This window comes from Phalangium opilio, unplaced genomic scaffold, assembly GCF_054372755.1.
Source record: "Phalangium opilio isolate 3A_F unplaced genomic scaffold, DU_Popi_V2 ptg001675l_1, whole genome shotgun sequence".
In the NCBI taxonomy this organism is placed as follows: domain Eukaryota; kingdom Metazoa; phylum Arthropoda; class Arachnida; order Opiliones; family Phalangiidae; genus Phalangium; species Phalangium opilio.
In genome coordinates this window covers 1,635,398-1,657,712 of record NW_028324261.1, presented here as the reverse complement: position 1 = coordinate 1,657,712, position 22,315 = coordinate 1,635,398, and the positions used below count along the sequence as shown (strand labels likewise).

The window sequence follows — 22,315 nt, the reverse complement described above, 5'->3', positions numbered from 1 at the left end:
CCAACCTATTGGTTAACAGCCGAACGCGCTAACCATTCAGCCACGGAAGCTCAGAAATTAAATGGTTGTCACGTATTGTGGAAAAGTTTTGACTTTTTACGCTACATCTGAGACCCCACAACACCTCTCCCGGTTGGGCTCGAACCACCAACCTTTCGGTTAACAGCCGAACGCGCTAACCATTGCGCCAAGGAAGCCCAAAAATTTAATGGTCGTCAGGTATTGTGGCAAAACTTTGTCTTTCTACGTTACATTTGAGATCCCACACCACCGCTCCCGGGTGGGCTCGAACCACCAACCTATTGGTTAACAGCCGAACGCGCTAACCATTGAGCCACGGAAGCTCAGAAATTAAATGGTTGTCACGTACTGTGGATAAGTTTTGACTTTTTACGCTACATCTGAGACCCCACAACACCTCTTCCGGGTGCGCTTGAACCACCAGCCTTTCGATTAACAGTTGAACGCGCTAATAATTGCGCCAAGGAAGCCCAAAAATTAAATGTTCGTCAGGTATTGTGGAAAAACTCTGACATATTACGTTACATCTGAGACGTCACAACACCGCTCCCGGATGGGCTCGAACCACCAACCTTTAGGTTAACAGCCGAACGCGCTAACCATTGAGCCACGGAAGCCCAAAAATTAAATGCTCGTCAGGTATTGTGTAAAAACCTTGACTTTTTGCGTCACATCTGAGACCTCACAACACCGCTCCCGGATGGGCTCGAACAACCAACCTATTGGTTAACAGCCGAACGCGCAAACCAATGCGCCACGGAAGCCCAAAAGTTAAATGCTCGTCAGGTATTGTGTAAAAACTTTGACTTTTTACGTCACATCTGAGACCTCACAACACCGCTCCCGGATGGGCTCGAACAACCAACCTATTGGTTAACAGCCGAACGCGCTAACCATTGCGCCACGGAAGCCCAAAAATTAAATGCTCGTCAGGTATTGTGTAAAAACCTTGGCTTTTTACGTCACATCTGAGACCTCACAACACCGCTCCCGGATGGGCTCGAACCACCAACCTATTGGCTAAGAGCCGAACGCGCTAACCATTCAGCCACGGAAGCTCCGAAATTAAATGGTTGTCAGGTATTGTGGATAAGTTATGACTTATTACGTTACATCTGAGACCCTACAACACCTCTCTCGGTTGGGCTCGAACCACCAACCTTTCGGTTAACAGCCGAACGCGCTAACGATTGCGCCAAGGAAGCCCAAAAAATAAATGGTCGTCAGGTATTGTGGAAAAACTTTGGCTTTCTACGTTACCTTTGAGATCCCACAACACCGCTCCCGGGTGGGCTTGAACCACCAACCTATTGGTTAACAGCCGAACGCGCTAACCATTGCGCCAAGGAAGCCCAAAAAATAAATGGTCGTCAGGTATTGTGGAAAAACTTTGGCTTTCTACGTTACATTTGAGATCCCACAACACCGCTCCCGGGTGGGCTCGAACCACCACCCTATTGGTTAAAAGCTGAACGCGCTAACCATTGCGCCACGGAAGCCCAAAAATTAAATGCTCGTCAGGTATTGTGTAAAAACCTTGGCTTTTTACGTCACATCTGAGACCTCACAACACCGCTCCCGGATGGGCTCGAACCACCAACCTATTGGTTAACAGCCGAACGCGCTAACCATTCAGCCACGGAAGCTCGGAAATTAAATGGTTGTCACGTATTGTGGAAAAGTTTTGACTTTTTACGCTACATCTGAGACCCCACAACACCTCTCCCGGTTGGGCTCGAACCACCAACCTTTCGGTTAACAGCCGAACGCGCTAACCATTGCGCCAAGGAAGCCCAAAAATTTAATGGTCGTCAGGTATTGTGGCAAAACTTTGTCTTTCTACGTTACATTTGAGATCCCACACCACCGCTCCCGGGTGGGCTCGAACCACCAACCTATTGGTTAACAGCCGAACGCGCTAACCATTGAGCCACGGAAGCTCAGAAATTAAATGGTTGTCACGTACTGTGGATAAGTTTTGACTTTTTACGCTACATCTGAGACCCCACAACACCTCTTCCGGGTGCGCTTGAACCACCAGCCTTTCGATTAACAGTTGAACGCGCTAATAATTGCGCCAAGGAAGCCCAAAAATTAAATGTTCGTCAGGTATTGTGGAAAAACTCTGACATATTACGTTACATCTGAGACGTCACAACACCGCTCCCGGATGGGCTCGAACCACCAACCTTTAGGTTAACAGCCGAACGCGCTAACCATTGAGCCACGGAAGCCCAAAAATTAAATGCTCGTCAGGTATTGTGTAAAAACCTTGACTTTTTGCGTCACATCTGAGACCTCACAACACCGCTCCCGGATGGGCTCGAACAACCAACCTATTGGTTAACAGCCGAACGCGCAAACCAATGCGCCACGGAAGCCCAAAAGTTAAATGCTCGTCAGGTATTGTGTAAAAACCTTGACTTTTTACGTCACATCTGAGACCTCACAACACCGCTCCCGGATGGGCTCGAACAACCAACCTATTGGTTAACAGCCGAACGCGCTAACCATTGCACCACGGAAGCCCAAAAATTAATTGCTCGTCAGGTATTGTGTAAAAACCTTGGCTTTTTACGTCACATCTGAGACCTCACAACACCGCTCCCGGATGGGCTCGAACCACCAACCTATTGGCTAAGAGCCGAACGCGCTAACCATTCAGCCACGGAAGCTCAGAAATTAAATGGTTGTCAGGTATTGTGGATAAGTTATGACTTATTACGTTACATCTGAGACCCTACAACACCTCTCTCGGTTGGGCTCGAACCACCAACCTTTCGGTTAACAGCCGAACGCGCTAACGATTGCGCCAAGGAAGCCCAAAAAATAAATGGTCGTCAGGTATTGTGGAAAAACTTTGGCTTTCTACGTTACATTTGAGATCCCACAACACCGCTCCCGGGTGGGCTCGAACCACCAACCTATTGGTTAACAGCCGAACGCGCTAACCATTGCGCCACGGAAGCCCAAAAGCTAAATGCCCGTCAGGTATTGTGTAAAAACCTTGACTTTTTACGTCACATCTGAGACCTCACAACACCGCTCCCGGATGGGCTCGAACCACCAGCCTATTGGTTAACAGCCGAACGCGCTAACCATTGCGCCACGGAAGCCCAAAAATTAAATGCTCGTCAGGTATTGTGTAAAAACCTTGGCTTTTTACGTCACATCTGAGACCTCACATCACCGCTCCCGGATGGGCTCGAACCACCAACCTATTGGCTAAGAGCCGAACGCGCTAACCATTCAGCCACGGAAGCTCAGAAATTAAATGGTTGTCAGGTATTGTGGATAAGTTATGACTTATTACGTTACATCTGAGACCCTACAACACCTCTCTCGGTTGGGCTCGAACCACCAACCTTTCGGTTAACAGCCGAACGCGCTAACGATTGCGCCAAGGAAGCCCAAAAAATAAATGGTCGTCAGGTATTGTGGAAAAACTTTGGCTTTCTACGTTACATTTGAGATCCCACAACACCGCTCCCGGGTGGGCTCGAACCACCAACCTATTGGTTAACAGCCGAACGCGCTAACCATTGCGCCAAGGAAGCCCAAAAAATAAATGGTCGTCAGGTATTGTGGAAAAACTTTGGCTTTCTACGTTACATTTGAGATCCCACAACACCGCTCCCGGGTGGGCTCGAACCACCACCCTATTGGTTAAAAGCTGAACGCGCTAACCATTGCGCCACGGAAGCCCAAAAATTAAATGCTCGTCAGGTATTGTGTAAAAACCTTGGCTTTTTACGTCACATCTGAGACCTCACAACACCGCTCCCGGATGGGCTCGAACCACCAACCTATTGGTTAACAGCCGAACGCGCTAACCATTCAGCCACGGAAGCTCGGAAATTAAATGGTTGTCACGTATTGTGGAAAAGTTTTGACTTTTTACGCTACATCTGAGACCCCACAACACCTCTCCCGGTTGGGCTCGAACCACCAACCTTTCGGTTAACAGCCGAACGCGCTAACCATTGCGCCAAGGAAGCCCAAAAATTTAATGGTCGTCAGGTATTGTGGCAAAACTTTGTCTTTCTACGTTACATTTGAGATCCCACACCACCGCTCCCGGGTGGGCTCGAACCACCAACCTATTGGTTAACAGCCGAACGCGCTAACCATTGAGCCACGGAAGCTCAGAAATTAAATGGTTGTCACGTACTGTGGATAAGTTTTGACTTTTTACGCTACATCTGAGACCCCACAACACCTCTTCCGGGTGCGCTTGAACCACCAGCCTTTCGATTAACAGTTGAACGCGCTAATAATTGCGCCAAGGAAGCCCAAAAATTAAATGTTCGTCAGGTATTGTGGAAAAACTCTGACATATTACGTTACATCTGAGACGTCACAACACCGCTCCCGGATGGGCTCGAACCACCAACCTTTAGGTTAACAGCCGAACGCGCTAACCATTGAGCCACGGAAGCCCAAAAATTAAATGCTCGTCAGGTATTGTGTAAAAACCTTGACTTTTTGCGTCACATCTGAGACCTCACAACACCGCTCCCGGATGGGCTCGAACAACCAACCTATTGGTTAACAGCCGAACGCGCAAACCAATGCGCCACGGAAGCCCAAAAGTTAAATGCTCGTCAGGTATTGTGTAAAAACCTTGACTTTTTACGTCACATCTGAGACCTCACAACACCGCTCCCGGATGGGCTCGAACAACCAACCTATTGGTTAACAGCCGAACGCGCTAACCATTGCACCACGGAAGCCCAAAAATTAATTGCTCGTCAGGTATTGTGTAAAAACCTTGGCTTTTTACGTCACATCTGAGACCTCACAACACCGCTCCCGGATGGGCTCGAACCACCAACCTATTGGCTAAGAGCCGAACGCGCTAACCATTCAGCCACGGAAGCTCAGAAATTAAATGGTTGTCAGGTATTGTGGATAAGTTATGACTTATTACGTTACATCTGAGACCCTACAACACCTCTCTCGGTTGGGCTCGAACCACCAACCTTTCGGTTAACAGCCGAACGCGCTAACGATTGCGCCAAGGAAGCCCAAAAAATAAATGGTCGTCAGGTATTGTGGAAAAACTTTGGCTTTCTACGTTACATTTGAGATCCCACAACACCGCTCCCGGGTGGGCTCGAACCACCAACCTATTGGTTAACAGCCGAACGCGCTAACCATTGCGCCACGGAAGCCCAAAAGCTAAATGCCCGTCAGGTATTGTGTAAAAAGCTTGACTTTTTACGTCACATCTGAGACCTCACAACACCGCTCCCGGATGGGCTCGAACCACCAGCCTATTGGTTAACAGCCGAACGCGCTAACCATTGCGCCACGGAAGCCCAAAAATTAAATGCTCGTCAGGTATTGTGTAAAAACCTTGGCTTTTTACGTCACATCTGAGACCTCACATCACCGCTCCCGGATGGGCTCGAACCACCAACCTATTGGCTAAGAGCCGAACGCGCTAACCATTCAGCCACGGAAGCTCAGAAATTAAATGGTTGTCAGGTATTGTGGATAAGTTATGACTTATTACGTTACATCTGAGACCCTACAACACCTCTCTCGGTTGGGCTCGAACCACCAACCTTTCGGTTAACAGCCGAACGCGCTAACGATTGCGCCAAGGAAGCCCAAAAAATAAATGGTCGTCAGGTATTGTGGAAAAACTTTGGCTTTCTACGTTACATTTGAGATCCCACAACACCGCTCCCGGGTGGGCTCGAACCACCAACCTATTGGTTAACAGCCGAACGCGCTAACCATTGCGCCACGGAAGCCCAAAAGCTAAATGCCCGTCAGGTATTGTGTAAAAACCTTGACTTTTTACGTCACATCTGAGACCTCACAACACCGCTCCCGGATGGGCTCGAACCACCAACCTATTGGTTAACAGCCGAACGCGCTAACCATTGCGCCACGGAAGCCCAAAAGTTAAATGCCCGTCAGGTATTGTGTAAAAACCTTGACTTTTTACGTCACATCTGAGACCTCACAACACCGCTCCCGGATGGGCTCGAACCACCAACCTATTGGTTAACAGCCGAACGCGCTAACCATTGCGCCACGGAAGCCCAAAAGCTAAATGCCCGTCAGGTATTGTGCAAAAACCATGACTTTTTACGTCACATCTGAGACCTCACAACACCGCTCCCGGATGGGCTCGAACCACCAACCTATTGGTTAACAGCCGAACGCGCTAACCATTGCGCCACGGAAGCCCAAAAGTTAAATGCTCGTCAGGTATTGTGTAAAAACCTTGACTTTTTACCTCTCCGAGTGACGTATGTCACGGAGAGGTTCTAATTTCGACGTGTGTGTGTGTCTGTGTGTGTGTGTGTCTTTTGTTACACCCACGTGACCGCGTTCGCAGTTTCCAAATCGGAGCAAACGTGTTCGCCATTTCCGAACTGCTTTCACAGTCACGGAAATGGCTCCTTTACTTGAGTTCTCACACCACCATCTTCTCGTCTTCGTCCATTCCACTTGGACACCAGTCTGTACATACTGGCTTCTAATCACCACCATCTTTTGGTCTTCGTCCATCCCACATGGACACCAGTCTGTACATACTGGCTTCTAATCACCACCATCTTTTGGTCTTCGTCCATCCCACATGGACACCAGTCTGTACATACTGGCTTCTAATCACCACCATCTTCTGGTCTTCGTCCATCCCACATGGACACCAGTCTGTACATACTGGCTTCTAATCACCACCATCTTCTGGTCTTCGTCCATTCCACTTGGACACCAGTCTGTACACCTGGCTTCTACTCCATCGTCATCGTTGGGTTTAAGACATCCGCGGCGATCAGCTAGGGTTACGAGAAACGTCTAGCCTCCCTAGGGTGGGTTGTCCACCAAAGGTTTTCGCAATTGCGGTTGTTCTTGCTTGTAGCTGTAGTTCGACACCCTTATATATTTGAGTAAGGTAATGCAACCGGCGTATGCTTCATTTCAAACGCCAATATTAGTCAAGTCTCTCAAGAATGTCTAATTGTTCTTTATCAACGCGATGTAACGCTCAATAAGGCGAACAACTAACGAAGAAAATATTTAATATTAATTATATTTATTTTAATATTTAAGATAATCTTGTTTCTCAACTCAAAATTAAAACGGAAAGAGTTAAAAAGCAGTCTATGTTTTAGTCTGTGTATGTCCGTCCGTTAGTGCATCGCGTTAGCAGTTCGCTTTGTTTTGTGGAAAGAAATCCTACAAAACCTTAATATTTGGTTTTCTCATAATGTATAATTAATATATGGAAATATTTTTCGTAATTTCGATGCCTTTAGTGGTTTTGTAGCTATAAAGCTCTGTTTCATTTTGATATCCCAAGAACTTTTTTTAATATTATTATTTGAAATCGATGTTTATATATTACTTAAGCTATACTACATCTGTTTATAGCATAATCCTTTCTAAAGTGATTTCAAGAAGAACGCCACTATATTGGTCAAATGAACTTTCATCTGTCAATAGGCCTAGTGAACCATAAAGTAAACGCTAGGTTTTCGTTTCTGTAATGCAGAGACATTAACGGTTCAGAGTGAGCCGAAAGTTAATTACACTTTTAAATAATCAGGCTAAGATTTTATAATCATGGTGGAAGTCTGGGCCGCGTTGAGCAGAGCTCAGCGCTGTTAGCAGTGTCCTACAGAACGGGATTTTGGTTATGAATTTTGACGGCACGGTGCTCAGCGTTGAGCCAGCTCGGTCACCAATGAAAATAGTCAGGTTTTTGGATAACGTGACGTTAAACGCGTAGTTCTCAGCTTGGCGAAAAAAACATGGAGGAATTAATACAAATAGCTCTTGCTGATTCTGATCATAGAGACTAGAAACCCCAAGGAGTGGCAGGAATGCCTCAACTTGTTGCCCTTTTTCATGGTACACGCAATGGGTACACGGCGACTTCCGCTAAGCAAAACTAAACGGGCCGGAAGCTCTCATGTACCAATTTATGAGCAACATATTATTTGCGCTTGTAGAGCGGGGGACCTGCCACTCCTTGGGGTTTCTAGTCTCTATGTTCTGATGGGACTATAGCTATTTATTTGACGTGAAACCAGTTGATCACGCGAGAATTTTAAGAGATATGTTAGTTTCTATGTTTAATTATAAAAGTTGTTCTTATCTATCTCCATAAATATGTTATCAAACAATTTTTGTTAAGCCTTTGTACCTTGCACGCTTTATTGCGCTAGCTTCATTTTTAAAACACCGATGACCGGAGAAAAGCTATGACGACAGATCTCACCGGTAAACGTTTTCCAAAATCCGCTGTCTTTTTTGGTGAGCTCTGCTGAACGCAGCCCAGATCAGTGAAAGGACTGATCGTAATCGGATTATAGCTTCGTGTTATCATGATTTTAATGGTGCACGTTTACTTTCAGTGTGTGTAGCCACAAATTAGCTTTGGTGTTATGTAACTTTAATCGTCATGTTGACAAACTAAGAAAATTGTTGAGGTGAAAAGAGAGGATAGTGTTTACATGGCAACCCTGTTGTGAATATGGCTTTGAACATAGAGGGTATACAGTTGAGGAGTAGCAAATTGGGCCTTTACAAACACGTAAAGGTAATATCCCTCCAAAGTTTTATCTCTTCATTTCCCGTTTTTCCCCCATCGGATGATTTTAATGTGTACAAGTATATCCTTATTGGATGTAAAATGTCGTCTGATTTACAGTATATTTTCTATGCTTTGTATACTGCTTTAATATTTCATAAATTTTAACTTCAGTATTTGTTCATAAAAAAAAAGAAACATTTCCATAACTGGGTAAATAAGTTTTAAGGTAGTCCTTCTCTTGACTCGGAGAGGTAATATTTTGGTTTTCCCAACTTGTTACGTCACATCTGAGACCTCACAACACCGCTCCCGGATGGGCTCGAACCACCAACCTATTGGTTAACAGCCGAACGCGCTAACCATTGCGCCACGGAAGCCCAAAAGTTAAATGCTCGTCAGGTATTGTGTAAAAACCTTGACTTTTTACGTCACATCTGAGACCTCACAACACCGCTCCCGGATGGGGTCGAACCACCAACCTACTGGTTAACAGCCGAACGCGCTAACCATTGCGCCACGGAAGCCCAAAAATTAAATGGTCGTCATTTATTGTGCAAAAACTTTGGCTTTCTACGTTACATTTGAGATCCCACAACACCGCTCCCGGATGGGCTCGAACCACCAACCTATTGGTTAACAGCCGAACGCGCTAACCATTGCGCCACGGAAGCCCAAAAGTTAAATGCTCGTCAGGTATTGTGTAAAAACCTTGACTTTTTACGTTACATTTGAGACTTCACAACACCGCTCCCGGGTTGGCTCGAACCACGAACCTTTTCGTTAACATCCGAACGCGCAAACCATGGAGCCAAGGAAGCTCAGAAATGAAATGGTCGTCAGGTATTGTGGAAAAACTTTGGCTTTTTACGTTACATTTGAGACTTCACAACACCGCTCCCGGATGGGCTCGAACCACCATCCTTTCGGTTAACAGCCGAACGCGCTAACCATTGCGCCACGGAAAAACAAGAATTAAATGGTCGTCAGGTATTGTGGAGAAACTATGGCTTTTTACGATACATTTGAGATCCCACAACACCGCTCCCGGGTGGGCTTGAACCACCAACCTTTCGGTTAACAGCCGACGGCGTTAACCATTGCGCAACGGAAGCCCAAAGATTCAGTGTTCGTCAGGTATTGTGGAAAAACTTTGCATTTTTACGTTACATGTGAGATTTCACAACACCGCTCCCGGGTGGGCTCGAACCACCAACCTTTCGGTTAACAGCCGAACGCGCTAACCATTGCTCCACGGAAGCCCAAAAATTAAACGGTCGTCAGGTATTGTGGGAAAACTTTGGCTTTTTACGTTACATTTAATGGTTTCAGTGGTTATATTTGAAAATAGTGAAGAAATACTCAAAAATGGCTTCTCTGGCCAAGAAACGTCGATTTTGAAAATGTTATTAAAAATCGAGGTTCATTTTTATTTATTGATCAATCGAGATGAAATCACTTTTAATGAGTATTTTATAGGTAATTAATTTGAATTCGGTCAAACATTTGTCCAGAAAAAAATGCATTCAAAAGTGTACCGAAAAAATCGTATGTTTTTTCTCCAAGATACAAAATCCGTGACAACGATTTATAATTGAAAATTGAATTTGAACATTTCGAATGTTGTTTATTTAATAAGAACTGCTACTTCAAACATTTAAAAAACGAATAGAATATTTATGAGATAAACCACTTAGCGATAAAAATAAGTTCAAAGAACAATTTATAAATAGTGGATACCCGAACCACTTAATTGATCAAATATTTAACAATCATGATGTCGAGAATATTAAAACCAAGGAAAAACCAGAACACATTATATCATTACCCTATGTTAAAGGAATCTCTGAAAAGACAAACAGACAATTAAAAAACACACTATTACCTTAGTTAACAAAACAACGAACACATTAAAATCAGAATTAATTAAAAATAAACCTAGAATAGATGAAATGAAAAAAACAGGTATAATATATGAAATTAGATGTAAATGTGATAAAAAATACATAGGACAAACAAAACGACAACTAAAGAAAAGACAAACAGAACATAAATATGCTGTAAAAAAATATGACGAAACCAATGGACTGGCGACCCAAATAAAACAAAACAACGACCATCAAATTGATTGGGATTTAACTGGGGTTTTATGCCAAGAAACTAACCATTGCGCTACGAAAGCCTATAAGTAAAATTGTCGTCAGGTATTGTGGAAAATCTTTGTCTTTTTACGTTACATATGAGACCCCACAACACCGCTCCCGGGTGGGCTCCAAGCATCAACCTTTCGGTTAACAGCCGAACGCGCTAACCATTGAGCCACGGAAATTCAGAAATTAAATGGTCGTCAGGTATTGTGGAAAAGCTTTGACTTTTTACGTTACATCTGATACCTCACAACACCGCTCCCAGGTGGGCTCGAACCACCAACCTTTCGGTTAACAGCTGAACGCGCCAACCATTGCGCCAAGGAAGCCCAAAAATTAAATGTTCTTCAGCTATTGTGGAAAAACTTGGACTTTTTACCTTACATCTGAGACCTGAAATGGTCGTCAGGTATTGCAGAAAAACTTTAGCTTTTTACGTTACATCTGATACCTCACAACACCGCTTCCGCGTGTGCTCGAACCACCAACCTTTCGGTTAACAGCCGAACGCGCTAACCATTGCGCAACGGAAGCCCAAAAATTAAATGTTCGTCAGGTGTTGTGGAAACATTTTGACTTTTTACGTTACATCTGAGACCTCTCAACACCGCTCCCGTTTGTGCTCGATCCACCAACCTTTTGCTTAAGAGCTAAACAAGCTAACCATTGCGCTACGAAAGCCTATAAGTTAAATTGTCGTCAGGTATTGTGGAAAATCTTTGTCTTTTTACGTTACATATGAGACCCCACAACACCGCTCCCGGGTGGGCTCCAAGCATCAACCTTTCGGTTAACAGCCGAACGCGCTAACCATTGAGCCACGGAAATTCAGAAATTAAATGGTCGTCAGGTATTGTGGAAAAGCTTTGACTTTTTACGTTACATCTGATACCTCACAACACCGCTCCCAGGTGGGCTCGAACCACCAACCTTTCGGTTAACAGCTGAACGCGCCAACCATTGCGCCACGGAAGCCCAAAAATTAAATGTTCTTCAGCTATTGTGGAAAAACTTGGACTTTTTACCTTACATCTGAGACCTGAAATGGTCGTCAGGTATTGTAGAAAAACTTTGGCTTTTTACGTTACATCTGATACCTCACAACACCGCTCCCGGGTGTGCTCGAACCACCAAACATTTGATTAAGAGCTAAACGCGCTAACCATTGCGCTACGAAAGCCCAAAAATTAAATGTTCGTCAGGTGTTGTGGAAACATTTTGACTTTTTACGTTACATCTGAGACCTCTCAACACCGCTCCCGTTTGTGCTCGATCCACCAACCTTTTGCTTAAGAGCTAAACAAGCTAACCATTGCGCTACGAAAGCCTATAAGTTAAATTGTCGTCAGGTATTGTGGAAAATCTTTGTCTTTTTACGTTACATATGAGACCCCACAACACCGCTCCCGGGTGGGCTCCAAGCATCAACCTTTCGGTTAACAGCCGAACACGCTAACCATTGAGCCACGGAAATTCAGAAATTAAATGGTCGTCAGGTATTGTGGAAAAGCTTTGACTTTTTACGTTACATCTGATACCTCACAACACCGCTCCCAGGTGGGCTCGAACCACCAACCTTTCGGTTAACAGCTGAACGCGCCAACCATTGCGCCACGGAAGCCCAAAAATTAAATGTTCTTCAGCTATTGTGGAAAAACTTTGACTTTTTACCTTACATCTGAGACCTGAAATGGTCGTCAGGTATTGCAGAAAAACTTTGGCTTTTTACGTTACATCTGATACCTCACAACACCGCTTCCGGGTGTGCTCGAACCACCAACCTTTCGGTTAACAGCCGAACGCGCTAACCATTGCGCAACGGAAGCCCAAAAATTAAATGTTCGTCAGGTGTTGTGGAAACATTTTGACTTTTTACGTTACATCTGAGACCTCTCAACACCGCTATCGTTTGTGCTCGATCCACCAACCTTTTGCTTAAGAGCTAAACAAGCTAACCATTGCGCTACGAAAGCCTATAAGTTAAATTGTCGTCAGGTATTGTGGAAAATCTTTGTCTTTTTACGTTACATATGAGACCCCACAACACCGCTCCCGGGTGGGCTCCAAGCATCAACCTTTCGGTTAACAGCCGAACGCGCTAACCATTGAGCCTCGGAAATTCAGAAATTAAATGGTCGTCAGGTATTGTGGAAAAGCTTTGACTTTTTACGTTACATCTGATACCTCACAACACCGCTCCCAGGTGGGCTCGAACCACCAACCTTACGGTTAACAGCTGAACGCGCTAACCATTGCGCCACGGAAGCCCAAAAATTAAATGTTCTTCAGCTATTGTGGAAAAACTTGGACTTTTTACCTTACATCTGAGACCTGAAATGGTCGTCAGGTATTGTAGAAAAACTTTAGCTTTTTACGTTCCGGGTGTGCTCGAACCACCAACCTTTCGGTTAACAGCCAAACGCGCTAACCATTGCGCAACGGAAGCCCAAAAATTAAATGTTCTTCAGCTATTGTGGAAAAACTTTGACTTTTTACGTTACATCTGAGACCTCACAACACTGCTCCCGGGTGTGCTCCATCCACCAACCTTTCGGTTAACAGCTGAACGCGCTAACCATCGCGCCACGGAAGCCCTAAAATTAAACTTTCGTCAGGTATTGTGGAAAAACTTTGACTTTTTACGTTACATCTGATAACTCACAACACCGCTCCCGGGTGGGCTCGAACCACCAACCTTTCGGTTAGCAGCCGAACGCGCTTACCATTGAGCCACGGAAGCCCAAAAATTACATGGTCTTCAGATATTGTTGAAAAATTATGACTTTTTACGCTACATCTGAGACCCCACAACACCGCTCCAGGGTGGGCTCCAAGCACCAACATTTCAGTTAACAGCCGAACGCGTAAAGCATTGCGCCATGGAAGCTTAGAAAATAAATGGTTGTCAAGTATTGTGGAAAAGTTTGCCTTTTTACATTACTTATAAAACTTCACACCTACGCTCCCGGGTCGTCTCGAACCACAAACCTTTCGGTTAACAGCTGAACGCGCTTACCATTGCGCCACGGAAGCCCAAGAATTAAATGTTCGACAGGTATTGTGGAAAAACCTTTCTATTTACATTATATCTGAGAATTTTTTCACTATTTTCAAATATAACCACTGAAACCATTTTTTTGTACTTTTTGCTTTAATTCAAGCAAATGTAACGATATTCATTCAAAAAACTTCAAATTGAATTTTCAATAAGAAATCGTTGTCACGGATTTTGTATCTTGAAGACAAAAAATATGCGATTTTTTCGATAGACTTTTGAATGCATTTTTTCTGGACAATTTTTTGACCGAATTCAGCTTAATTACCTATAAAATACTCATTAAAAGTGATTTCATCTCGATTGATCAATAAATAAAAATGTACCTAGATTTTTAATAACATTTTCAAAATCGACGTTTCTCGGCCATAGAAGCATATTTTGAGTATTTCTTCACTATTTTCAAATATAACCACTGAAACCATTATTTTTGTACTTTTTGCTTTAATTCAAGCAAATGTAACGATATTCATTCAAAAAACTGTTCAAATTCAATTTTCAAAAATAAATCGTTGTCACGGACTTTCTACCTTGAATAAAAAAACATGCGATTTTTTCGGTACACTTTTGAATGCATTATTTTCTGTTAAATTTTGGACCGAATTTAGCTTAAATACCTATTAAATACTCATTAAAAGTGATTTCATCTCGATTGATCAATAAATAAAAATGTACCTCGATTTTTAATACCATTTTCAAAATCGACGTTTCTCGACCAGAGAAGAACATTTTGAGTTTTTTTTCGCTCTTTTCAAGTATAACCACTGACACCATTATTTTTGTACTTTTTTCTTTAATTCAAGCAAATATATCGGTAACGTAAAAAGTCAAAGCTTTTCCACAATACCTGACGACCATTTATATTTTGGGATTCCTTTGCGCAATGGTTAACGCGTTCGGCTGTTAACCGAAAGGTTTGTGGATCGAGCACGCCCGGGAGCGGTGTTGTGAGGTCTCAGATGTAACGTAAAAAGTCAAAGCTTTTCCACAATACCTGACGACCATTTAATTTCTGGGCTTCCGTGGCGCCTTTTAGCGCGTTCGGCTGTTATCAGAAAGGTTGGTGGATCGAGCACACCCGGGAGCGGTGTTTTGAGGTATCAGATATAACGTAAAAAGCCAAAGTTTTTCCACAATACCTGACGACCATTTCAGGTCTCAGATGTAACGTAAAATGTCAAAGTTTTTCCACAATACCTGAAGAACATTTAATTTTTGGGCTTCCGGGGCGCAATAGTTAGCGCGTTCAGCTGTTAACTGAAAGGTCGGTGGTTCGAGCCCATCCGGGAACGATGGTGTGAAGTTTTAGAAGTAACGTAAAAAGTCAAAGCTTTTCATCTTTATCGAACAATAACAAAAAGAAGATATGTTTGTTTTTTCATATCTATTGGAATTTAAAAGAGGAAAAAAAATTAAAAAGCCATTGTTTAAAAGATGAAGGTTAATTTGTCTCACTAAATTTAAATTCGAATTATTAACTAGACCTCTCGGCAACGGCCATATCACGCTGAGAACACCGGTTCTCGTCCGATCGCCGACGTTAGCAGCGTCGAGCGCAGTCAGTACTTGGGAGGGAGACCACTTAGGAACACTGCGTGCCGTTGGCTTTTTCACTTTCTTTCCTCTTTTAAATTATAAAAGATATGAAAAAAGCAAACATGTTTTCTTTTTGTTATTGTTTTAAAAAGATGAAGGTTAATTTGTCTCACTCAATTTAAATTCGAATAATTAACTAGCACTCTCGACAATCGCCATATCACGCTGAAAATACCGGTTCTCGTCCGATCACCAAAGTTAAGCAGCGTCGAGCGCAGTCAGTACTTGGGAACACTGCGTGCCGTTGGCTTCTTCCTTTTTGTTTCCTCTTTTAAATTCCACCAGATATGAAAAAAGCAAACATATATTCTTTTTGATATTTTTTTATAAATATGAAGGTTAATTAAATTCAAATTATTAAATAGCACTCTCGGCAACGGCCATATCACGCTGAAAACACCGGTTCTCGTCCGATCACCGAAGATAAGAAGCGTCGAGCGCAGTCAGTACTTGGGAGGTAGACCATTTAGGAACACTGCGTGCCGTTGGTTTTTCACTTTTTTTTCCTCTTTTAAATTCCAATTGAAATGAAAAAAGCAAACACATCTTCATTTTGTTATTGTTTTATAAAGTTGAAGGTGAATTAAATTCAATTTATTAACTAGCACTCTCGGCAACGGCCATATCACACTGAATACACCGGTTCTTGTCCGATCACCGAAGTAAAAAATAAGTTGACGACGATATTGAGGTAGCCTCAAGTTTAAAGTATCCTTGTATGGGGAGCAAAGAGTACTATAACATTTCCAAAGGAGATCCCAGTATCTCTTGTAGAACAAGAGTTATGAGCCTCCAAAGTTTAGTGCAAAAATCATAAGTAACATAATAAAAATAAGTGAGACGATACCAAAGTTGACGAACATTTTGCTTAATATCTCGGCCCTTGTTTGTCGTAGCTCAATGTTTTTAGTATGGTTAGATGGGGGACAATTTGGACTATAACATATCCTAAGGACATCCCCGTATCTCTAGTAGACACAGAGTTATGGGCCTGCAAAGTATAGTCTAATGCATTTCCTATGCAGGGGTTTGTTTGTTTACGATTAGCTTAATTACTCGACTACTGTTTGTCGTAGCTCAATGTTTTTAGTATGGTTAGATGGGGGACAAATTGGACTATAACATACTCAAAGGACATCCCCGTATCTCCAGTGGAAACAGAGTTACGAGCCTGCAAAGTATAGTCTAACTCATTTCCTATGGAGGGGGTTTGTTTCTTTACGTTTCGCTTAAGTACTCGGCCCCTGTTTGTCGTAGCCCAAAGTTTTTAGTATGGTTAGATGAATGACAAATTGGACTATAACATATCCTAAGGACATCCCGGTATCTCTAGTAGACACAGAGTTATGGGCCTTGCAAAGTATAGTCTAATGCATTTTCTATGGAGGGGTTTGTTTGTTCACGTATTGCTCAATTACTTGACCCTGTTCTTTCGATTAAAAATAATAACATATCTTTAGTGTAGCGGTTATCGCATCCGCCTCACTCTCGGAAGGCCACAGGTTCGAAACCGCGAAGTTTTTTTTTGCTTGGAACATGCAAAGACCTTTATAATTATCCGAACATTTGTGTCAAGGTCACATTATTTACATCCCCGTATCTCTGGTAGAACCAGAGTTACGAGCCTCCAGAATTTAGTCTAATGTATTTCCTATGGAGGGGTTTGTTTGTTTACGATTAGCTTAATTACTCGACTACTGTTTGTCGTAGCCCTAATTCTTAGTGTGGCTAGATGGGGGACAAATTGGTCTATAACATACTCTAAGGACATCCCCGTATCTCTGGTAGAACCAGAGTTACGAGCCTGCAAAGTATATTTTCAAAAATCAAAAGTAACCTTCTAACAATAAGTGAGACAAAAAGTAAGTTGACGACGATATTGAGGTAGCCTCAAGTTTAAAGTATCCTTGTATGGGGAGCAAAGAGTACTATAACATATCCAAAGGAGATCCCAGTACCTCTTGTAGAACAAGAGTTATGAGCCTCCAAAGTTTAGTGCAAAAATCATAAGTAACATTATAAAAATAAGTGAGACGATACCAAAGTTGACGAACATTTTGCTTAATATCTCGGCCCCTGTTTGTCGTAGCTCAATGTTTTTAGTATGGTTAGATGGGGGACAATTTGGACTATATCATATCATAAGGACATCCCCGTATCTCTAGTAGACACAGAGTTATGGGCCTGCAAAATATAGTCTAATGCATTTCCTATGGACGGGTTGTTTGTTTACGTTTAGCTTAATTACTCGGCCCCTGTTTGTCGTAGCTCAATGTTTTTAGTATGGTTAGATGGGGGACAATTTGGACTATAACATATCCTAAGGACATCCCCGTATCTCTAGTAGACACAGAGTTATGGGCCTGCAAAATATAGTCTAATGCATTTCCTATGGACGGGTTGTTTGTTTACGTTTAGCTTAATTACTCGGCCCCTGTTTGTCGTAGCTCAATGTTTTTAGTATGGTTAGATGGGGGACAATTTGGACTATAACAGATCCTAAGGACATCCCCGTATCTCTAGTAGACACAGAGTTATGGGCCTGCAAAGTATAGTCTAATGCATTTCCTAAGGACGGGTTGTTTGTTTACGTTTAGCTTAATTACTCGGCCCCTGTTTGTCGTAGCTCAATGTTTTTAGTATGGTTAGATGGGGGACAAATTGGACTATAACATACTCAAAGGACATCCCCGTATCTCCAGTAGATACAGAGTTACGAGCCTGCAAAGTATAGTCTAATGCATTTTCTATGGAGGGGTTTGTTTGTTCACGTATTGCTTAATTACTTGACCCTGTTCTTTCGATTAAAAATAATAACATATCTTTAGTGTAGCGGTTATCGCATCCGCCTCACTCTCGGAAGGCCACAGGTTCGAAACCGCGAAGTTTTTTTTGCTTGGAACATGCAAAGACCTTTATAATTATCCGAACATTTGTGTCAAGGTCACATTATTTACATCCCCGTATCTCTGGTAGAACCAGAGTTACGAGCCTCCAGAATTTAGTCTAATGTATTTCCTATGGAGGGGTTTGTTTGTTTACGATTAGCTTAATTACTCGACTACTGTTTGTCGTAGCCCTAATTCTTAGTGTGGCTAGATGGGGGACAAATTGGTCTATAACATACTCTAAGGACATCCCCGTATCTCTGGTAGAACCAGAGTTACGAGCCTGCAAAGTATATTTTCAAAAATCAAAAGTAACCTTCTAACAATAAGTGAGACAAAAAGTAAGTTGACGACGATATTGAGGTAGCCTCAAGTTTAAAGTATCCTTGTATGGGGAGCAAAGAGTACTATAACATATCCAAAGGAGATCCCAGTACCTCTTGTAGAACAAGAGTTATGAGCCTCCAAAGTTTAGTGCAAAAACCATAAGTAACATGATAAAAATAAGTGAGACGATACCAAAGTTGACGAACATTTTGCTTAATATCTCGGCCCCTGTTTGTCGTAGCTCAATGTTTTTAGTATGGTTAGATGGGGGACAATTTGGACTATATCATATCCTAAGGACATCCCCGTATCTCTAATAGACACAGAGTTATGGGCCTGCAAAGTATAGTCTAATGCATTTCCTATGGACGGGTTGTTTGTTTACGTTTAGCTTAATTACTCGGCCCCTGTTTGTCGTAGCTCAATGTTTTTAGTATGGTTAGATGGGGGACAATTTGCACTATAACATATCCTAAGGACATCCCCGTATCTCTAGTAGACACAGAGTTATGGGCCTGCAAAGTATAGTCTAATGCATTTCCTAAGGACGGGTTGTTTGTTTACGTTTAGCTTAATTACTCGGCCCCTGTTTGTCGTAGCTCAATGTTTTTAGTATGGTTAGATGGGGGACAAATTGGACTATAATATACTCAAAGGACATCCCCGTATCTCCAGTGGAAACAGAGTTACGAGACTGCAAAGTATAGTCTAACTCATTTCCTATGGAGGGGGTTTGTTTCTTTACGTTTCGCTTAAGTACTCGGCCCCTGTTTGTCGTAGCCCAAAGTTTTTAGTATGGTTAGATGAATGACAAATTGGACTATAACATATCCTAAGGACATCCCGGTATCTCTAGTAGACACAGAGTTACGGGCCTTGCAAAGTATATTCTAATGCATTTTCTATGGAGGGGTTTGTTTGTTCACGTATTGCTTAATTACTTGACCCTGTTCTTTCGATTAAAAATAATAACATATCTTTAGTGTAGCGGTTATCGCATCCGCCTCACTCCCGGAAGGCCACAGGTTCGAAACCGCGAAGCTTTTTTTTTTGCTTGGAACATGCAAAGACCTTTATAATTATCCGAACATTTGTGTCAAGGTCACATTATTTACATCCCCGTATCTCTGGTAGAACCAGAGTTACGAGCCTGCAAACTTTATTTTCAAAAATCAAAAGTAACCTTCTAACAATAAGTGAGACAAAAAATAAGTTGACGACGATATTGAGGTAGCCTCAAGTTTAAAGTATCCTTGTATGGGGAGCAAAGAGTACTATAACATATCCAAAGGAGATCCCAGTATCTCTTGTAGAACAAGAGTTATGAGCCTCCAAAGTTTAGTGCAAAAATCATAAGTAACATAATAAAAATAAGTAAGACGATACCAAAGTTGACGAACATTTTGCTTAATATCTCGGCCCTTGTTTGTCGTAGCTCAATGTTTTTAGTATGGTTAGATGGGGGAAAATTTGGACTATAACATATCCTAAGGACATCCCCGTATCTCTAGTAGACACAGAGTTATGGGCCTGCAAAATATAGTCTAATGCATTTCCTATGGAGGGGTTGTTTGTTTACGTTTAGCTTAATTACTCGGCCCCTGTTTGTCGTAGCCCAAAGTTTTTAGTATGGTTAGATGGGGGACAATTTGGACTATATCATATCCTAAGGACATCCCCGTATCTCTAATAGACACAGAGTTATGGGCCTGCAAAGTATAGTCTAATGCATTTCCTATGGACGGTTTGTTTGTTTACGTTTAGCTTAATTACTCGGCCCCTGTTTTTCGTAGCTCAATGTTTTTAGTATGGTTAGATGGGGGACAATTTGCACTATAACATATCCTAAGGACATTCCCGTATCTCTAGTAGACACAGAGTTATGGGCCTGCAAAGTATAGTCTAATGCATTTCCTAAGGACGGGTTGTTTGTTTACGTTTAGCTTAATTACTCGGCCCCTGTTTGTCGTAGCTCAAAGTTTTTAGTATGGTTAGATGGGGGACAATTTGGACTATAACATATCCTAAGGACATCCCCGTATCTCTAGTAGACACAGAGTTATGGGCCTGCAAAGTATAGTCTAATGCATTTCCTATGGAGGGGTTGATTGTTTACGATTAGCTTAATTACTCGACTACTGTTTGTCGTAGCTCAATGTTTTTAGTATGGTTAGATGGGGGACAAATTGGACTATAACATACTCAAAGGACATCCCCGTATCTCCAGTGGAAACAGAGTTACGAGCCTGCAAAGTATAGTCCAACTCATTTCCTATGGAGGGGGTTTGTTTCTTTACGTTTCGCTTAAGTACTCGGCCCCTGTTTGTCGTAGCCCAAAGTTTTTAGTATGGTTAGATGAATGACAAATTGAACTATAACATATCCTAAGGACATCCCGGTATCTCTAGTAGACACAGAGTTATGGGCCTTGCAAAGTATAGTCTAATGCATTTTCTATGGAGGGGTTTGTTTGTTCACGTATTGCTTAATTACTTGACCCTGTTCTTTCGATTAAAAATAATAACATATCTTTAGTGTAGCGGTTATCGCATCCGCCTCACTTCCGGAAGGCCACAGGTTCGAAACCGCGAAGCTTTTTTTTTTGCTTGGAACATGCAAAGACCTTTATAATTATCCGAACATTTGTGTCAAGGTCACATTATTTACATCCCCGTATCTCTGGTAGAACCAGAGTTACGAGCCTGCAAAGTTTATTTTCAAAAATCAAAAGTAACCTTCTAACAATAAGTGAGACAAAAAATAAGTTGACGACGATATTGAGGTAGCCTCAAGTTTAAAGTATCCTTGTATGGGGAGCAAAGAGTACTATAACATATCCAAAGGAGATCCCAGTATCTCTTGTAGAACAAGAGTTATGAGCCTCCAAAGTTTAGTGCAAAAATCATAAGTAACATAATAAAAATAAGTAAGACGATACCAAAGTTGACGAACATTTTGCTTAATATCTCGGCCCTTGTTTGTCGTAGCTCAATGTTTTTAGTATGGTTAGATGGGGGACAATTTGGACTATAACATATCCTAAGGACATCCCCGTATCTCTAGTAGACACAGAGTTATGGGCCTGCAAAATATAGTCTAATGCATTTCCTATGGACGGGTTGTTTGTTTACGTTTAGCTTAATTACTCGGCCCCTGTTTGTCGTAGCCCAAAGTTCTTAGTATGGTTAGATGGGGGACAATTTGGACTATATCATATCCTAAGGACATCCCCGTATCTCTAATAGACACAGAGTTATGGGCCTGCAAAGTATAGTCTAATGCATTTCCTATGGACGGTTTGTTTGTTTACGTTTAGCTTAATTACTCGGCCCCTGTTTTTCGTAGCTCAATGTTTTTAGTATGGTTAGATGGGGGACAATTTGCACTATAACATATCCTAAGGACATTCCCGTATCTCTAGTAGACACAGAGTTATGGGCCTGCAAAGTATAGTCTAATGCATTTCCTAAGGACGGGTTGTTTGTTTACGTTTAGCTTAATTACTCGGCCCCTGTTTGTCGTAGCTCAAAGTTTTTAGTATGGTTAGATGGGGGACAATTTGGACTAAAACATATCCTAAGGACATCCCCGTATCTCTAGTAGACACAGAGTTATGGGCCTGCAAAGTATAGTCTAATGCATTTCCTATGGAGGGGTTTGATTGTTTACGATTAGCTTAATTACTCGACTACTGTTTGTCGTAGCTCAATGTTTTTAGTATGGT

General features: G+C 42.3%; 1 non-coding gene and 2 pseudogenes across 1 annotated transcript; 2 read left to right on the top strand and 1 right to left on the bottom strand.

Annotated features, from left to right (window-relative positions):
* Nucleotides 1–13,392: 13,392 nt before the first annotated feature.
* On the bottom strand, nucleotides 13,393–13,465 carry TRNAS-GCU (transfer RNA serine (anticodon GCU)). The gene has a single exon. It is a non-coding gene; the product is annotated as a tRNA-Ser (tRNA).
* A 1,804-nt stretch (nucleotides 13,466–15,269) lies between these two features.
* LOC149582475 (5S ribosomal RNA) lies at nucleotides 15,270–15,387 on the top strand (annotated as a pseudogene).
* A 361-nt stretch (nucleotides 15,388–15,748) lies between these two features.
* On the top strand, nucleotides 15,749–15,867 carry LOC149582474 (5S ribosomal RNA; annotated as a pseudogene).
* The last annotated feature ends 6,448 nt before the right edge of the window (nucleotides 15,868–22,315 follow it).